Source organism: Otolemur garnettii, unplaced genomic scaffold, assembly GCF_000181295.1.
Source record: "Otolemur garnettii isolate 467f Iridium unplaced genomic scaffold, OtoGar3 scaffold00012, whole genome shotgun sequence".
NCBI classification, from domain to species: Eukaryota; Metazoa; Chordata; class Mammalia; order Primates; family Galagidae; genus Otolemur; species Otolemur garnettii.
In genome coordinates, this window is record NW_003852407.1 from 31,157,869 (window position 1) to 31,173,558 (window position 15,690).

Below are 15,690 nucleotides of genomic sequence, written 5' to 3' on the forward strand. Positions count from 1 at the left end.
TCCCAAGTAGCTGGGACCACAGGCGCCCGCCACAACACCTGGCTATTTTTTGGTTGCAGCCGTCATTGTTGTTTAGCGGGCCCAGGCTGGATTCAAACCCGCCACCTTGGGTGTACGTGGCTGGCGCCTTAGCCACTTGAGCCACAGGCGCCAAGCCCTAAGTGGGAAATTTGAGGAGACACTTGGATATGACAGTGTAAAGTGGGAAGTAGTCTGGGCAAGAGTAACAAATGTAAGAGTCCCAAGGTATAAATGGTGTTTAAAACCATAGACTAAATAAGAGTGAGTTTAACACAGGGTAAAGAAGCGGTGGCTCCGTAGTCTGAACTCTAAAGCGTTTCACTTTTAGGAGTTTGGTAAAATGAGGACAGATCAGCAAATGGGACTGAGAAAAGGCCAGTGATGCAGAAGCAAAACCAGAAAGGTAAAGAGTCTTAGAAGCCAAATGTTGACGGTGTTTCAGGGAGGAGTCAGTGAAAATTGTGTCAAATATACATGAAAGATCCAGTAAAAGAGCTGACAATTAACCATTAGATGTAGCAACATGGAGGTCATTGGTGACATTGGGAAAAAACAGTTAGGGAGAGCAGGGAGATGGAGTTATTGATGGACAGGGATGGGGCTAACAGAAAAAAAACATGTAAGAAAGAAGAAATCCCAGGGGAAGGTCTGGATTATGCCCTTCAGTGAGGAAGAAGGATGGGCTCTGGGGAAGACATTGCCTTGGGAGGGACAGTTACTCCACCTACGGTACCGAGAATAGAGAAGGAGCTTGCAGACAGTAACTGTGGTGAAATGGGACACTCAGTCTCCAGCTGAAGAGTGAGGACTGGGGATGAAACGTGGCATGTTTGAGGAGACAGGGAAAGTATGTAATAATTATCTAAGGAAATGTAGTACCATTGCCAGGTTACCTTAAGGATCCAATTCGCATTAATACTCATACATTTGGAGTGAGACTAGTCAGCATCCTTGAGCACCTTTCTCCAACTATGTCAGCTGTCTGAGTGGGGGCTGTGGCATAGAAAGCAGCTGATTTTAACCAGGGTGGTTTTTTTTTTTTTTGTAATTATTTTTTATTTACAGTTAAGTTTATCATCTAAAAAAAAGCCCAGAAGCGATGTATTTCACACTGTATTTGCATAGCATCAACTTGTCTTTTCACTCAATAAATTGTAGCTGGCATTTTGGTGGTTAGTGAAACAGATGTGGTTCCTGCACTCAGGGATTCACACGTGACCCATGGAATTCCTGTTTGTGGAAGGCAGTGTGGTGAGCTGAATGTCACAGGTTTGGTGTATGGAAGTCAAAGATGATCTGCTGAGACTGGAGAATGAGTAACCGTTTGAAAATGTTATTTCTAGGTACAAAGACATTATAGCAGCCACAATTATTTCTAATATTTTAAGTAAAAAGGTCTCAAACTTTGGTCTCAGGGCTTTTTTATACGCTTAAATTTTTTTTAAGGACTCCCTAGAGCTTTTGTTTATGGGGGTTATATCCATTGATATTTACATACTGGAAATTAAAATCAATAAATTAAAAGCATATTTATTTACTTCAAAAAATAATGATAAAGTCATTACACATTATTTTATCTTCACACACATAACATACTTTTTATGAACTATAACTATACTTTGAACTATAAAAAATGCTCGGGATTGAGAGAATGAGAGTGCTATTGCTGTATTTTTTTTTTTTTTTTCAAATTCTGACTTAGTAGATGCACCTGGATTCTCATCTCTGCTCTGCATTTAGTCTATTGTGATAGCATGTATCATGTAGCCTCTAGAAAATTCCGCTGTAGATTTGGGAGAAAGTAAGAGCAAACAAGGCAGAAAGCAGTTTAGTATTATTATAAAACCAACTGTGACCTTGTGGACTCTGAGAGGGTTGTGGGGGCTCCAGTGGTCTCCGAAGCATTTTGAAAATGGTTACTCTCAGTAGTAGCTGTTACAACGTGAAGCAAACCTGGGCATTAGCTGTAACAGTAGCCTATGGGTGTCGCATCAGAGAACAGAATTGCTTGATAGTTTAGAGTAGAAAGGCAATGACTAATAATTTACCTCTTTTTTTATTTTTGCCTTTTTCTTTAACTAGTATGTGTATTAAAAACATAGAATTGATGACATTTACGGGAGTTTGGAATTCAGGTGTTACCACTCTTCATCGCGCAACCCTGGAAGATGAAACTGAGGCACAAAGAAGAGAAAACTGTGGTTGCAATGATGGTTAGGGAGAGCTAAAGATTTCAGAATACAAAATGGAAATCTACTACAGTGAGCGGTTGTCAAAACCACTACCTCTAGTTAGTATAAAATTGAGTATTTCAAATAATATAATTTAGCATATAGATTTGATTGACTATCTATGGAGGGTGTCAAAGAATGTATACACAGTTTAAGAAAGGAAAACCTGCATTAAAAGTGTAAAACTCAATATCTACTGATAACGAAAGCACCCTTAATTGGAGATGTCAAAGGTGACCGGAGTGTTGGAAATTGGATACAGTTTTTTCTTTCTTAAAATATGTATACCTTTTTTTGGTGTCCTCTGAAACAATTTTAATTTTTTTTTTTTTCAGACAATACTACTCACACACTCCTAATTATTCAGAGGTGGCTGCTTGGAGATGAGGCACAAAGTTTGGAGGGGATTAAGAAGTTATTCTTGGATTTTCTCGGTAATTTTAGATTCTTTTAAGTCATGGTGACACCATAGTACGTTAGTCATTTGCTTCAAAAACAGCAAAGGTAAAAAGGAAAGGAACGAAAAGAAAAGAATAGAAAGACATAGGGTCAGAGTTTTCTCTAAGCCATTTTCTTTACCTACATGATGGAAATAAATGTCCCTTTGACAGCAAAGGTTATTTAGTGAGCAGCACTTGGAATTGTTGTGAATCTTCACTAGCTGTTGCACACTTTAATTACAAACTGAGAAACAGCAAAAATCCCAAATTTCTTTAAAAGACATTCAAATGTAATGTATGCTATTACCCAATGCTAGAAGCAGCTTGCACACACACACACACACACACACACACGTCTCCTACCGCATTTGCCAGCCACCCCCCCCCTTGCAGAGGTATGTCTGGAAGGAGGAGCAAATATTACCTATTCTGTTCCAGCCATTATTCAGAATACTTTTATAGAGGAGGTAATGTATAGTTAGCAAGCTAGCTAGAAATTTAAAACCTATAAATAGAAATCTGAGAAAAGATAAGCCAAACATGTCTTCAGAATCCTTTTCTTTCAACTTTTTTTAAGAGAGGGATTTTTTCTTTTTTAAGACAGTGGTAGTTAGGTGAGAGAGGATCATCTGTAATCCACCTCACTCAGCCTCGAGCTCCTTGTCTGTTTACCATTTGCTTCTTTCAAGGTCCAACAGAGTAACACACCTCATTCACCTCATTAAATGGCCGCCTTCCCTAAGGTTATAGGCTTTCCCTAAAGTTAAAAGTGAAAGTTGTGTACAAATGAAAGGTTGTGTGGACCTTTGTAGAACAAACAACATTCACTCAACAAATACAGTGATTCTCAACCCTGGTTGCGCGTTAACACCACCAGGGGAAATTTTTAAGAAGCACCAATGACCTAGGTACATCCCAGATCAACAATCAGTGTTTCTAGGGTAAGACCAACAATCGGAATTTTTTTTTTAACTCCTCCATACTAGAAACTCCCATACACATTGAAGATGAGTAAGTTATGTTTCTTATCTTCAAGAAGCTCTCAGACTAGTGGGGAAGACAAAGACTCATGTAGACAATTGTGCTATAGTATCATATGAGGTACATAATATGAATTTTCAAGCTGTTACATACTATACTTTGGGGACTGCACATGCAAATTTATTTCTAACCTATAAAACTTTATGTTTGTCATAATTATCATAATTTTACTAGTGTTGAAATTATATTTTTAAGAGGTTAGTAAACTGACCAGGTTCACATGCTAATAAATGGCAAAATGGATATTTAGCTTATGTCTTTCCAAGATCAAAGTCTGGATTGCTTCCACTAAGGCACACTATCACTAGGAAGGTTCTCAAAGTAATAATGCTTGAGTTTGATCTCCACAGCCAAGCAGACTTGGTTACTTGGGCAATGAGATAAGGAGATTTAATGGTGTACCAAGGACAGAGGCCTGAAAGACCATGGCTCATTGAAAAATTATGCACAGTTATGTACCTATACATAGCTATCTAGACTGGTCACTCATACACTTTGTGAGTGGTGGGAGGTGAAACCATAAAACTGAGCAAGAATTAAATCATGGATGTTATGTATTTTGATTTAAATATCAAAATGTGAAAGAAATATAAAGTAAATGCATAGTGACTTGGAGTAGGTGCCTATTACTTTGCTAAACTTTTTGTTCTGGAAACATTATTTTACCATTTGGGGGCTAAGCTCTACTCTCTTTCCAAGGAGGTGGTCACATGATTTTTACATGCCATCTCTATTGTTTCCTGACTCTGAACAACTGACCTCTCTTTATTGACCAAGAAAGTAGCCGAGGCAATCAAAGTCCTTCCCCAGGGTTTTTTACCTAAAAGGGAGGAAGGAATTTGGTGCACTCCAGCTGACAGATGCTGTGGGATATGAAGCCCACGAGCTGTTGGCAACTATGTCCCTACTAAACAAAGACACCCACATTCAGAGCAAAGCAGAAATGGGAACTGAAACAGAAAGTCTCTGATTCTGACTGTCCTGTAGGTCCTGCTGTTTTCCTAATTGTACTAGGATGGTCAACATTATTTGGTAGTAACTAACAGACCGCAAATCATAGTGGTTTTAGTAAAACTGGCTTATTTCTTGTCCATGGTCATATCTGTTACAGATCAGTGGAGGGCTTTGCTTATCACATTCATATAGGGACCGCTGTGTGGGAAACAGACCCATCTCTGATACTGTTGCTCCCCATATCAGAGAGAAAGGAGCATGCTCTGAAGGATCATTAAATGCTCAAGTCCAGAAATACCGCGAACCACTTCTCTTCACAAATCACTGGCCAGGAGTGGTTACACTGCCCTCCCTAACCACAAGAGGAACACGAAGTACAGACCATATGACAGGATTGAGGGGCCACCAGGAAATGGTTGATCTAATAGTGCTAATGACCATCACAGTAATCTTCCTACAGATTGCTTTTTTCAACCACTCACATTTCATGACTAGTGCTACTATCTTTCCTTTCAATTTTAATTTCATGCATTAATTTTTACTTGCATGAAGTAATAAATGACTATAAAGTAAATGTTGCTAAATGGCTTTAAAGAAAAGCAGGAGTCCTCCCCGCCACTCCCTGTCCTCATCCCGAGGGACACTCACTTCAAACTCTTAGCGGGATTCTCCCTTCTGCTGTGTCTGTAGCTGTCCTTCTTCTGCCCCAAACATGTTGGCATCCCTTAGATAAAATGCCCTCACAGGCAGGTGTATTCTTTTAGTACAGATACATGTGGAAACAAATGTGACATCTTTGGTGTTGTCTTTTCCCCCACTTACACTGAGTGTTCATCCATTTTTTTTTTAAAGAGCGTACTTACTATTGTTTTGATGGGGTTTCCAGGGGAAACAGAAATATGCCATGTTTGTTTATATTCCCCACTCCTGACATCCCCAGGTTCTAATTGGGTTTCACTTAATTGGGAGTAAAGAAGTCCCAGAAAATGGGCAGCTCTTTTAGTGTCTGGGTCTTCAAACCACAGCAGTAACATGGAGATGCTACAACGAGTACATAGGTCTGTGGAATGACATTCATTTGAACATAAGTATTACACACACAAAATTCTCCCCCGGAAGTGTGGCATATTTTCTTGTTACGCTAGAAAAGCCTACCTTGAATTTACAAGTAGAAAATTCAGTTTGGAGAATCCAGGAAGTATTCTGAAGTTCCACTTAGTCATCCTTCATTTTGGTTTTATATTCTGTGGTTTCAATGAGGTCCAAAAATAGGTGAGGACAATACAAGGAGATATTTTGAGAGGGATAGAGACAATGGTCATATGACTTTTATTACAGTATATTGTTATAATTATTCTATTTTATTATTAGCTATTGCTAATATCTTACCTAATTTATAAACTTCATCATATATGTATAGGAAGAATTAGAGTATGTTTTGGTGCTGTTCAAATTTTTCTTATGCATTTATTGGGTGTCATCACATGTAACACCCAGAATAGGGAGGACTGTTATATTTTAGCATTTCTAGGCTCTTTTCCACATAGCTCAAGAATTACAATGTAAATGCTAACCTAGCACTGGGACTCAATGGAGAGAAATAAAATTTCTAGTCTTGTCAGGTCATTGATTTTATGACACTGACTTATTTTTCCCAAGGCTTCAGAAATCTTTCCAACTTTTATCCCTCTTTTTCTCTGTTTTGTTTTGAGAATCTCTCTGGAGCATCTCTTACAGATTTCCTTTTTTCCCCACTAAAGGTTAGAAGCGTCTTGGGAGCTTTTCAAGAACTCATGAGAATGACAGAGTAAAGAAGAGAGTTTGTTTTCAGAACAGTATATGAACTCAATTGTATATACAGAAACTATTATCTAGGTTAGTAAAGAATGTGGATATTGATAAGTAAGATGATAATTGAGAGAAATGATACCTTTTAAACATGTTTTGTAGTTACTGTGATGCAGAGAGAAAAATCAATCACTTTTGTGATTGATGGTTTGCTCAATTCTCAGCGAAAATTTTATAGGGTTAGGACTACGTTTTTATATTTTAACTTAGGAACTTTGTTATACTGCTAATGTACATATTTATTTTCTGTGTTGTGTTAATAGTAGAATTGAGGCACCTGAAATGTAAGTATCTACTGCATCTGGAGTAATTCTAGCTTAATCAAAAATTTCCAACATCCTACAACAAATTATATGCACACCTAAAATTTCAGTTAAAACATTTGTTAAAGTATGGAGACAGTAGTCTTCTTAAAGATAAAATGAATTGTATGATACAAATTTCTTCAATCATTTAACCAATACTCCCATCCCTTCTTTCACCAACACTTTTGCTAGATGCTATCAACCTGGTACTTCATATTAAGAGAGCTTAGGAGATTTCTTAAGAATGATACTTAAGAAATGAAAAGAAAGGACTACTTTTCTTTTTTGTTGACTAAGGCTAAGACATTACAGAGACATTATAAATTCCTGAGTACATAAATTGCATTTTAGGATGAAAGTGGGTACCAATCTCATCCAATATATACATGTATTTCTTGCTTTAGAATATATTTCATCATCTGTATGAGTTTTGCATATACTGCTTCAGGCCCTCCTATAACCATCTCCAAAGAAATAGGTGCCATAAAATTGCAGAACTGAAACAAACTAGTTTCCATTTTAAATAAAGGGTTTTTGATTTGAGTTTTATAGACAGAACAGGAACAAGGAAAATTGCATCAATTACCCATTCTTTTCTTTTCTCCCCCTGGCATACAGGATAAAATATTCTCATGGGTGGAGAGTTCTCTTTTAGTATATTTTGAGATAAGTGTGACCTGCCTGCCTTCTCTTGGACTATGACTTGACTGCTGTCATCCCCCAGCACCACCTATTTTTTTGAATTTATTTCCTGCATAAATTATGAAGGTTCAAACTGGAGTTCACAGTATTAGTTGAATAGGCAGGTGGGCACCACAGAAACCACCCTTTTCAAAAGCTCAGACAAGTTAAAGAGTTCTTTTTACACACTCATGTCCACCAGGAGTCTCTCCTTCACTGTTCCATTTTCCAAAATCTGCTAAGTCAGAATTAGTTGACTTTTTCCCCTCATCTGTTTATTTATCATTAAGATTTAGTTGGGGCAGTGGAGAACTAACTAATATGGACTAAAGTAAACTAAAGTTTTAGTTTACTTTGTACAACACAGTTTGACTAATGAAGATCAGCAAATTTCCTGACCATGTCCTTATGACTAGTTCCCACTATTTCTGTTTGTTAAAAATTTAATTCATGAAGTATTGATTGAGGCTTACCATGTACCAGGTGCTTTTCTAAGTGCTGCACATATAACTATGGAGCAAAACAGGCTATGCCACTATTCCAATGGAAGTGCATTTTAGGTATGGGAGAGAATAAATAGCTAATCATGTATGTCAAGAAATGATAAATGCTAAGAACAGAAACAGAACAGAACAAGGCCAGGGGATCAAGTAATGGTGCAGTGTGTGGTGTTTTGAATAAGGCGACCTGGAAAGTCCTCTTTGGTAACCTGTAATTTGAGTGAAGCCTAAATGAAGTGAAGAAAGTCGTGCAGGTATCCAGGAGAAAATGCATTTGACAGTGGGAATAGCAAGTGGAAAGGCTCTGAGGCAGGTGCATGGTTGTCCTATTCTAGATTTAGCAAGAGGCCAGTGTGGATGAATGGAGGTAGAGAGGGGAGGGTAAATGTGACAGATGAGACAAGGGAGAAAGGGAGGTGGAAAGATACAAAGTCTAGTAAAGTAAGCCATGAGAAAGCATTCAATTTTATTCTGATTAGCCAAATGAGATGACATTGGACATTTTTAAAAAAGTAGCTGACATTAAATAATTTTATATATTCATGGGGTACATAGTGATGTTTCAATATGTATATACTGTATAGTGATCAGATCATGGCAATCAGCACACCGTCATCTCAAACATTTATTGTTTCTTTGTGTTGAGAGTATTTAATATCCCCATTTTAGCTATTGGGATCTACATAATGTTGTATATTATGGTTACCTACCATTCTGCAGTGGTATAGAACACTAGAACTTAATTCCTCTTATCTAGACACAATTTTGTATCCTTCAGCAAGTCTTTCCCTATGACCCTCTTCTTCCTACCCTTCCCAGTCTATCGTATCCTTTATTTTATGTCTAACTTTTATGATTTCAATATTTTTTAGCTTCCACATATAAATGAGAATGCAGTGTTTAACTTTCTGTTTCTACCTTATTTCACTTAACATATGTTCTCCAGTTTCATTCATATCAAAAACTTAGAGGAAATGGATAAACCCCTGGACAAGTAGGATCTACCAAGACTGAACCAAGAAGAAACAGAAAACCTGAACAGACAAATAACAAGAAATGAGAGTGAGTCATTAATAAGAAGTATCTCTCTCTCTTTTTCTCTTTTTGAGACAAGAGTCTCACTCTGCTGCTCAGGCTAGAGTGCTATGGCATCAGCTTAGCTCACAGCAACCTTGAACTCATGGCTCAAGTGATCCTCCTGCCTCAGTCTCCTGAGTAGCTGGGACTATAGGCACCTGCTTCAACACCCAGTTAAGTTTTCTATTTTTAGTAAAGATGGGTCATTCTCTTGCTCAGGCTGGTTTTGAACTCCTGAACTCTGATCCTCCAGTCTCTGCCTCCCAGAGTGCTAGGGTTACAGATATGAGCCACCATACCAGGTCAAAAAGAAATTTCTAACAAGGAAAGTTCAGAACTGGATGGCTTTACCACTGAATTCTACCAAACCTTTCAACTAATATCATTTTTTCTTGAACTATTAAAAAAATGGAAAAGAAGGAGTTTTTCCTAACTCATTCACAAGGCCAGCATAACCATGGCATGAAAATCAGAGATAGAAACAACAAAAAATGAAAATGACTTTCCTAATGAACATAGATGCAAAAATCCTCAACAAACTAAATCAAACAACATAGCAAAAAGATAACACATCATGATCGAGTGAAGATTATCTCAGGAATACAAAGTACATAATTAATATACAAAAATCAGTAATATTTCTAGACAGACAATTAACTAGTTTAAAAAAGCACGCTTGGAATCTCATTTACAATGGTTATACAAAAACCTACAAATATATTTAACTGAGGATGTGAAAGAACTCTACAAGGAAAACTATGATACATTGGTGAAAGGAATTTGACGAGGATACAGATTAATGGAAAGACATCCCATGGTCATGAATCAGAAGAATTACTGTTATTTAAATGATCATACCACCCAAAGCATTCTACTGATTTAATATAATCTCTATCAAAATCCAAAGAACTTCTTCACAGGAATAGAAAAGAATTCTATACTTCATATGAAACCACAAAAGACTGAATAGCTAAAGTAATCCTGAGCAAAAAATAACAAAGTTGGAGGCATTACATTATCAGACTTTGAAATGTACTAAAAAATTGTAGTAACCAAAACAGCATGGTACCAGCATAAAAGCAGATACAAACACCAATGGAACAGAATAGAGGACTCAAGTAGTTAGTTCACATATCTACAACTAACTGATTTTTGAGAAAGGCACCAAGAAAAGTCATCAGAGAAAGGGTAATCTTTTCAATAAATGGATAAAAGGTGTTGGGAAGGTTAGCTATCCATAAGGAAAATAATGATACTATCCCTGTTCCCACCTTTAACTATATAAAATAATTAACTCAAAATGCTCCAAAGACCTAAATTTAAGACATCCTAATGATAAAACTATTAGAAGAAAACATATGGGCATCACTTAAGGACATTAGTCTGGTAAAAGATTTTATGAATAAGACCTCAAAAACACAGGCAAAAGAAGGAAAAATAAATAAATGGGGTTTGCAAAGGAAACAACAAAGTGAAAAGACAATGTATAGATGGGAGAAAATGTTTGCGAATTATTTATTCTATATGGGACTAGTATCCAGCATATATAAAGAACTGAAAGAATAGCAACAAAACCAAGCAATTTGATTAAAAAATGGGCAAATGATCTGCATAGACATTTCTCAAAAGAAGGTATACAAATGGCCAATAAATATGTCAAAAATGCTCAGTATCACTCATCTGAAGGGGAATGCAAATCAAAACCACAGTGAGGCAACACTCTAGTTAGGATGGCTATTATATCAAAAAAAAAAAAAAAAGAAAAAGAAAAAAAACAACCCAAAGGACCGATAAGTTGGCAGGTATGCAAAGGGAAGGGAACCCTTACACACTGTTGGTAGCTATGTGAACTAGTCTAGCTACTATGGAGAAGAGTATGGAGGTTCCTCAAGAAACTAGAAATAGAACTATCATGTGATCCACTAATTCTACTACTGGATATTTATACAAAAGAATGAAAATTAGCATACTAAAGAGACATCTGCACACTCGTGTTTATTACAACACTTTCGCAATAGCCAAGATATGTAATCAATGTAGGTGTCCCACAACAGGCGAATGGATAATGCCAATGTGGTATGTATACACAGTGGAATGCTACTCAGCCAAAAAAGCATGAAATCCTGTCATTTGAGATTGGAAGCTTTTGGATTTGGAAATGTGAGGGGACTATGTTCTTTACAAAGCAAAGCCAGAGTGTTGAGAAAGATTGATTAGAGTGGGTTTGACAGAGAATGGGATGCCAAGGAGTAGAGAAAATCAGTAGGCATTGGGGTAGCTCTGCCATAAATCAAGCAGAAAATATTAAGAAGATAGAGGAAGAATTTATTTGCTTTTTAGTTTAAAGTGTTTGTTTTAAAATAGGACTATATTGCAACACTTTTGTATGCCTACAGAGGCAAGAAAAGAAGAATGGAGCAAGAATCTAAGTGGCCCCTACCTAAGTCCTTTTTGCATTAAGATTCTGAAAACTACATATAATTGAAACATACATATAATTGAAAGGTTAACCAGGGGCATACCATCATTCATAGGGACTTAAGTGTAACTTCAAATCACCTCAGTTTTTAATCTCCATTATTGCATTTAGGAGGTGCTCTGGGATTCTCAGAACAAGTATCAGGTGTACATGTCCTATGGAGAAAGGTAATATACTGTGCCTTAAGTAATTTCTATAATTTGTCATATAAAATGTCTGGTACTCAATCAAAGTATCCAGGCACATGAAAACATAAGATACTTTGGCTGTAAGAAAATGGAAAGAGTAAACAATAGGAAAAGATTCAGAGATGGTCCAGATAACAGTGTTACCATGCGCAGAGTTAAAAAGCATCCATGCCAAATATATTTGTTGAAATTTAAAAAAAGTTTGAGAACTATTGCAAAGGACTGAAAATAGTAAAGATGAACAAAAGAAAAATTTACGACCCTAAGAGCTATTATGTGACATTCAGAACTAAGTTGATAAGATCAACAACAGATAATATGTTATTAGAAAGAAAATTAGTGAACTAAATGGTAAGTTGAAAGAAATAAAACAGCCATCTTAGCATGGAAAGACCAAAGAATAAGATGTATGAAAACCAGTGTAAAAGATCTAAAAAATGTAGTGAATAGAGCCCCAGAAAGAGTTTAAAGAATATTTGGAAAAATTGATGGTTGGGAATTTTCCAAATACCATCAAGAGCAGTAAACTACAAATTGAAGCTCTACAAAATGGCAGAATAAGTAAAAAGAAAGGCATGTCATACTAAAACTATACTTTCCCCACTAGAAAAGAAAAAATAATATTAAGGCAGCCAAATGGAAGAGGATATATTACCATACTAGCATCAAATGACAGCAGTACAACTGACAGCTACTTATAAAAATTAACAATGGATGGAAACCAATTGAGTCTTTAGGTTTCTGAGAGTAATAACTGCAAAGTTCATATTTTACACCCAGTTAAAATAAACTTCAGAAATAATGCGACATAAAGATATTTTGGAACAAACAAAAACAGACATCATAAATAGCATACACTCCTGAAAGATTCTAGGAAGAATTACAGAGATAGTAAATATAAGCTAACGCTGAGTAAATAAAAAAAAAAAAGCTATAATGTATTTCAAATATATGAAGTTCAAATAAGCCCCCAATAAGTAGAAAGAGAGAATAAAGAAAGGAATTCTAGGGCTCTTACATTGTCAGGGAAGAGACAGAAGTATCAATATACACTAGACTTGAATAAGCCAAGAATGCATTTTATGACCTTAAAGACAACAGGTAAAAGATAGCTTCTAAGACAATAAGGATAATAACAAAATAGGTAAGAAAGGAAACAAATTACTTAGGTGGCACCAATAAAAAAAATAGATTTAAATGACATATTTTTAAAAGTAATATAATTGTATTAAATGTAAATTAAAGGGTAGATATTATCATACAGGATAATGAAACTAAGCCCAACAATATGCTGGTTAGATGAAACATTCAAAACATCAGCATGTAAAAAGGTTGAAAGCAAAAGACAAAGCATGAATTAGCCAAAGTAGGTTGGTTTTAGCTATATTAATATTAGACCAAATGTACTTAAAGGCAAAAAAGTTACTAATGTAACATAAGACTGTGCAATGGTAAAAGGTTTAACTCACCTGAAAGATATAAATATGTTAATTATGATTGTACCTTATAACATGAAGATATACAAAACAAAGATACAGAAAAAAGAAATCTACAATCATAATGGGGCATTTTAATAAGCCTCTCTCAGGGTGCCAGAAAACAAACAGATCAAAATATTTGAATAAAACAATTAGCAAAATTGATATTAGGGTCCCAGAAAACAAATAAATCAGAATATTTGAATAAAACAATTAGCAAAATTGATATTATAGAACACTAATTCTAACAATTGCAATATGTATAGAAAATTCATCTAAAACAATTAGCAAAATTGATATTATAGAACACCAATTCTAACAACTACAATATGTATAGAAAATTCATCTAAATGGCCCATATGCTAGGTCATAAGTAACCCTCAAAATTTTCAGAGAATTAAAAACACAGAAAACATATTCTCTGATCATAGTGAAATTGGGCTAGAAGCCAATCACACAGAATTAGGAAGTTACTGTCTGTCTGGACATAATTTACTAATAAATAATTCATGGATCAAAGGAAAAATCATAGGGTATATTAGGAAATACATTGAACCAAATAATAATAAAAATAAGCATCAAGTCTTGTGCAAGCTACCAAAGCAGTGCTTATAAGGAAACACATTAGAAAAGAAGCAAAACCTAAAATCAATGATCTGACCATCTACAGCAAAAACATACAGAAGGACTGGAGGGTAACGACAGGCACCTGAATCCAACTCTCCTCACACATCCTCTCCCTAAGTCATAAGATCAATGAGAGCAAAGAAAAGCTCACAGGAGCCACACTTTTAGCATCAAGAGGAGGCAGAGACTACTATGACCTTTGTATTTCCTGTTTCCGGAGAAACAAGCAACCACTTCCAACAGAGGTTACATTATTGCTATAAATCCATGGGGTGTGTGGAGTGGAGAAAGTTGACTCAGATGTCTGTAACAAAAGAGGCGAGAGGGACAGAGGACATGGCTGAGGCATAGACAAAATCACCTTCACGACAAGAAAGGCCAACACCAAGGGCCCCTTGACAGTGATCTGGGACCTGGTAAATCACAGCACCAGCTACAGGGAAGGAGCTTGAAAGCCACCTTCAGGGGAGACAACCTCAGGGAAATATCACCTTTGGGGGTAATAAGTAGAGAAGGTGTAATTGGCAGGGGGGGGGAGGCGAGGGGGAAGTTAAGTCAATATTATCCACAAACTCTTTTGAGGAATGTAACAGATATGTTTCCTCGAGCCTAAAGACATATCTAGAAAAACTTCAGAAAATGACAAATAGTGAGCATATTCTATATTTAGGTGCAGAGCTAAGACCAAAATAAAGGGTGGGACAGGATTGGAAAAGAGTTTGTAGACACTGCACATTCTGACAAAGGATAAATTATGCAGCTAAACTACTAAGAGGTAAATAGAGAGAGAAAAAGGGAAGTAGGCTTGACTGCTGGATAGGTGGTAGGTGGGAACCAAAGTATTCCATTTAAATTGGCTGCCCAGACAGCAAAATGTAAGAAAAAAAGGGCTTTGGTGGGACATACATGGTACTCCTCCTGGGTGAAGGACTCAATTACATCACAGACTTTAACTTAAAAACACAAACAATGTAATTTAATCATATGTACCCTCATATTAATCTGAATTTTAAAAAAATTTAGATGAATTTGGCCCTGCCTCAAAGGAAAGAAAGAAGGAAGGGAGAGAGGGAGGGAGGGAAGGAAAGAAAAAAGAAATGGGCTTAAGAACACAATAAAATGAATGTATGCCCATAAAGGCAGCCAATAAAATAAAACTACAAATCATCCTAAAACCAGAAAAAGAATTTAAATAATAAATAAAACACACCAAAGAGAGAAACACAGAATAATATAATTTACATAGCATATACATATAAAATAAAAATACAGTATTGAGTTGAAATCAGGTGTATCAGTTATGTCAATAAAGGTGAAAAGGCTTAGTTTGTCTACTAAAAGAAAGTTTTAAAATTGGCTTATAATGCAAACACCAATGCTTGTATATAAGAAATACGATAAATACAGTGTTTGAAAGTTAAAAATAAAGGGATAAACAAGATGCAGCCAACAGGTGAAAAAGGAAGAAAGCAGATGTTCTGATTCTTAGATAAATTAAAATTCATACCAATAAAAATTAAATATGATATAGAATGATATCTTCTAATGTTAGAATAGAAGCTCAAATTCACTATGAAGATAATATCTGTGCACCAAATATTATAAGTTTTATATAAAGTGAAGAATAAAAGTAAAGTTCCTAACTAAAAAGCTTTCATTTTCTAAAGAACAAAAGAAACTCCAAGGAAGTCCAAGGAGGAAAATACTAGAAATAAAAATTAATAAGGTAGAGAATAGAAAAGCACATCAAATCAATAAGCCAAAATCCTGGATCCTTGGAAAAATCAGCAACAACAACAAAAAAATCACTAGCAAAAGTA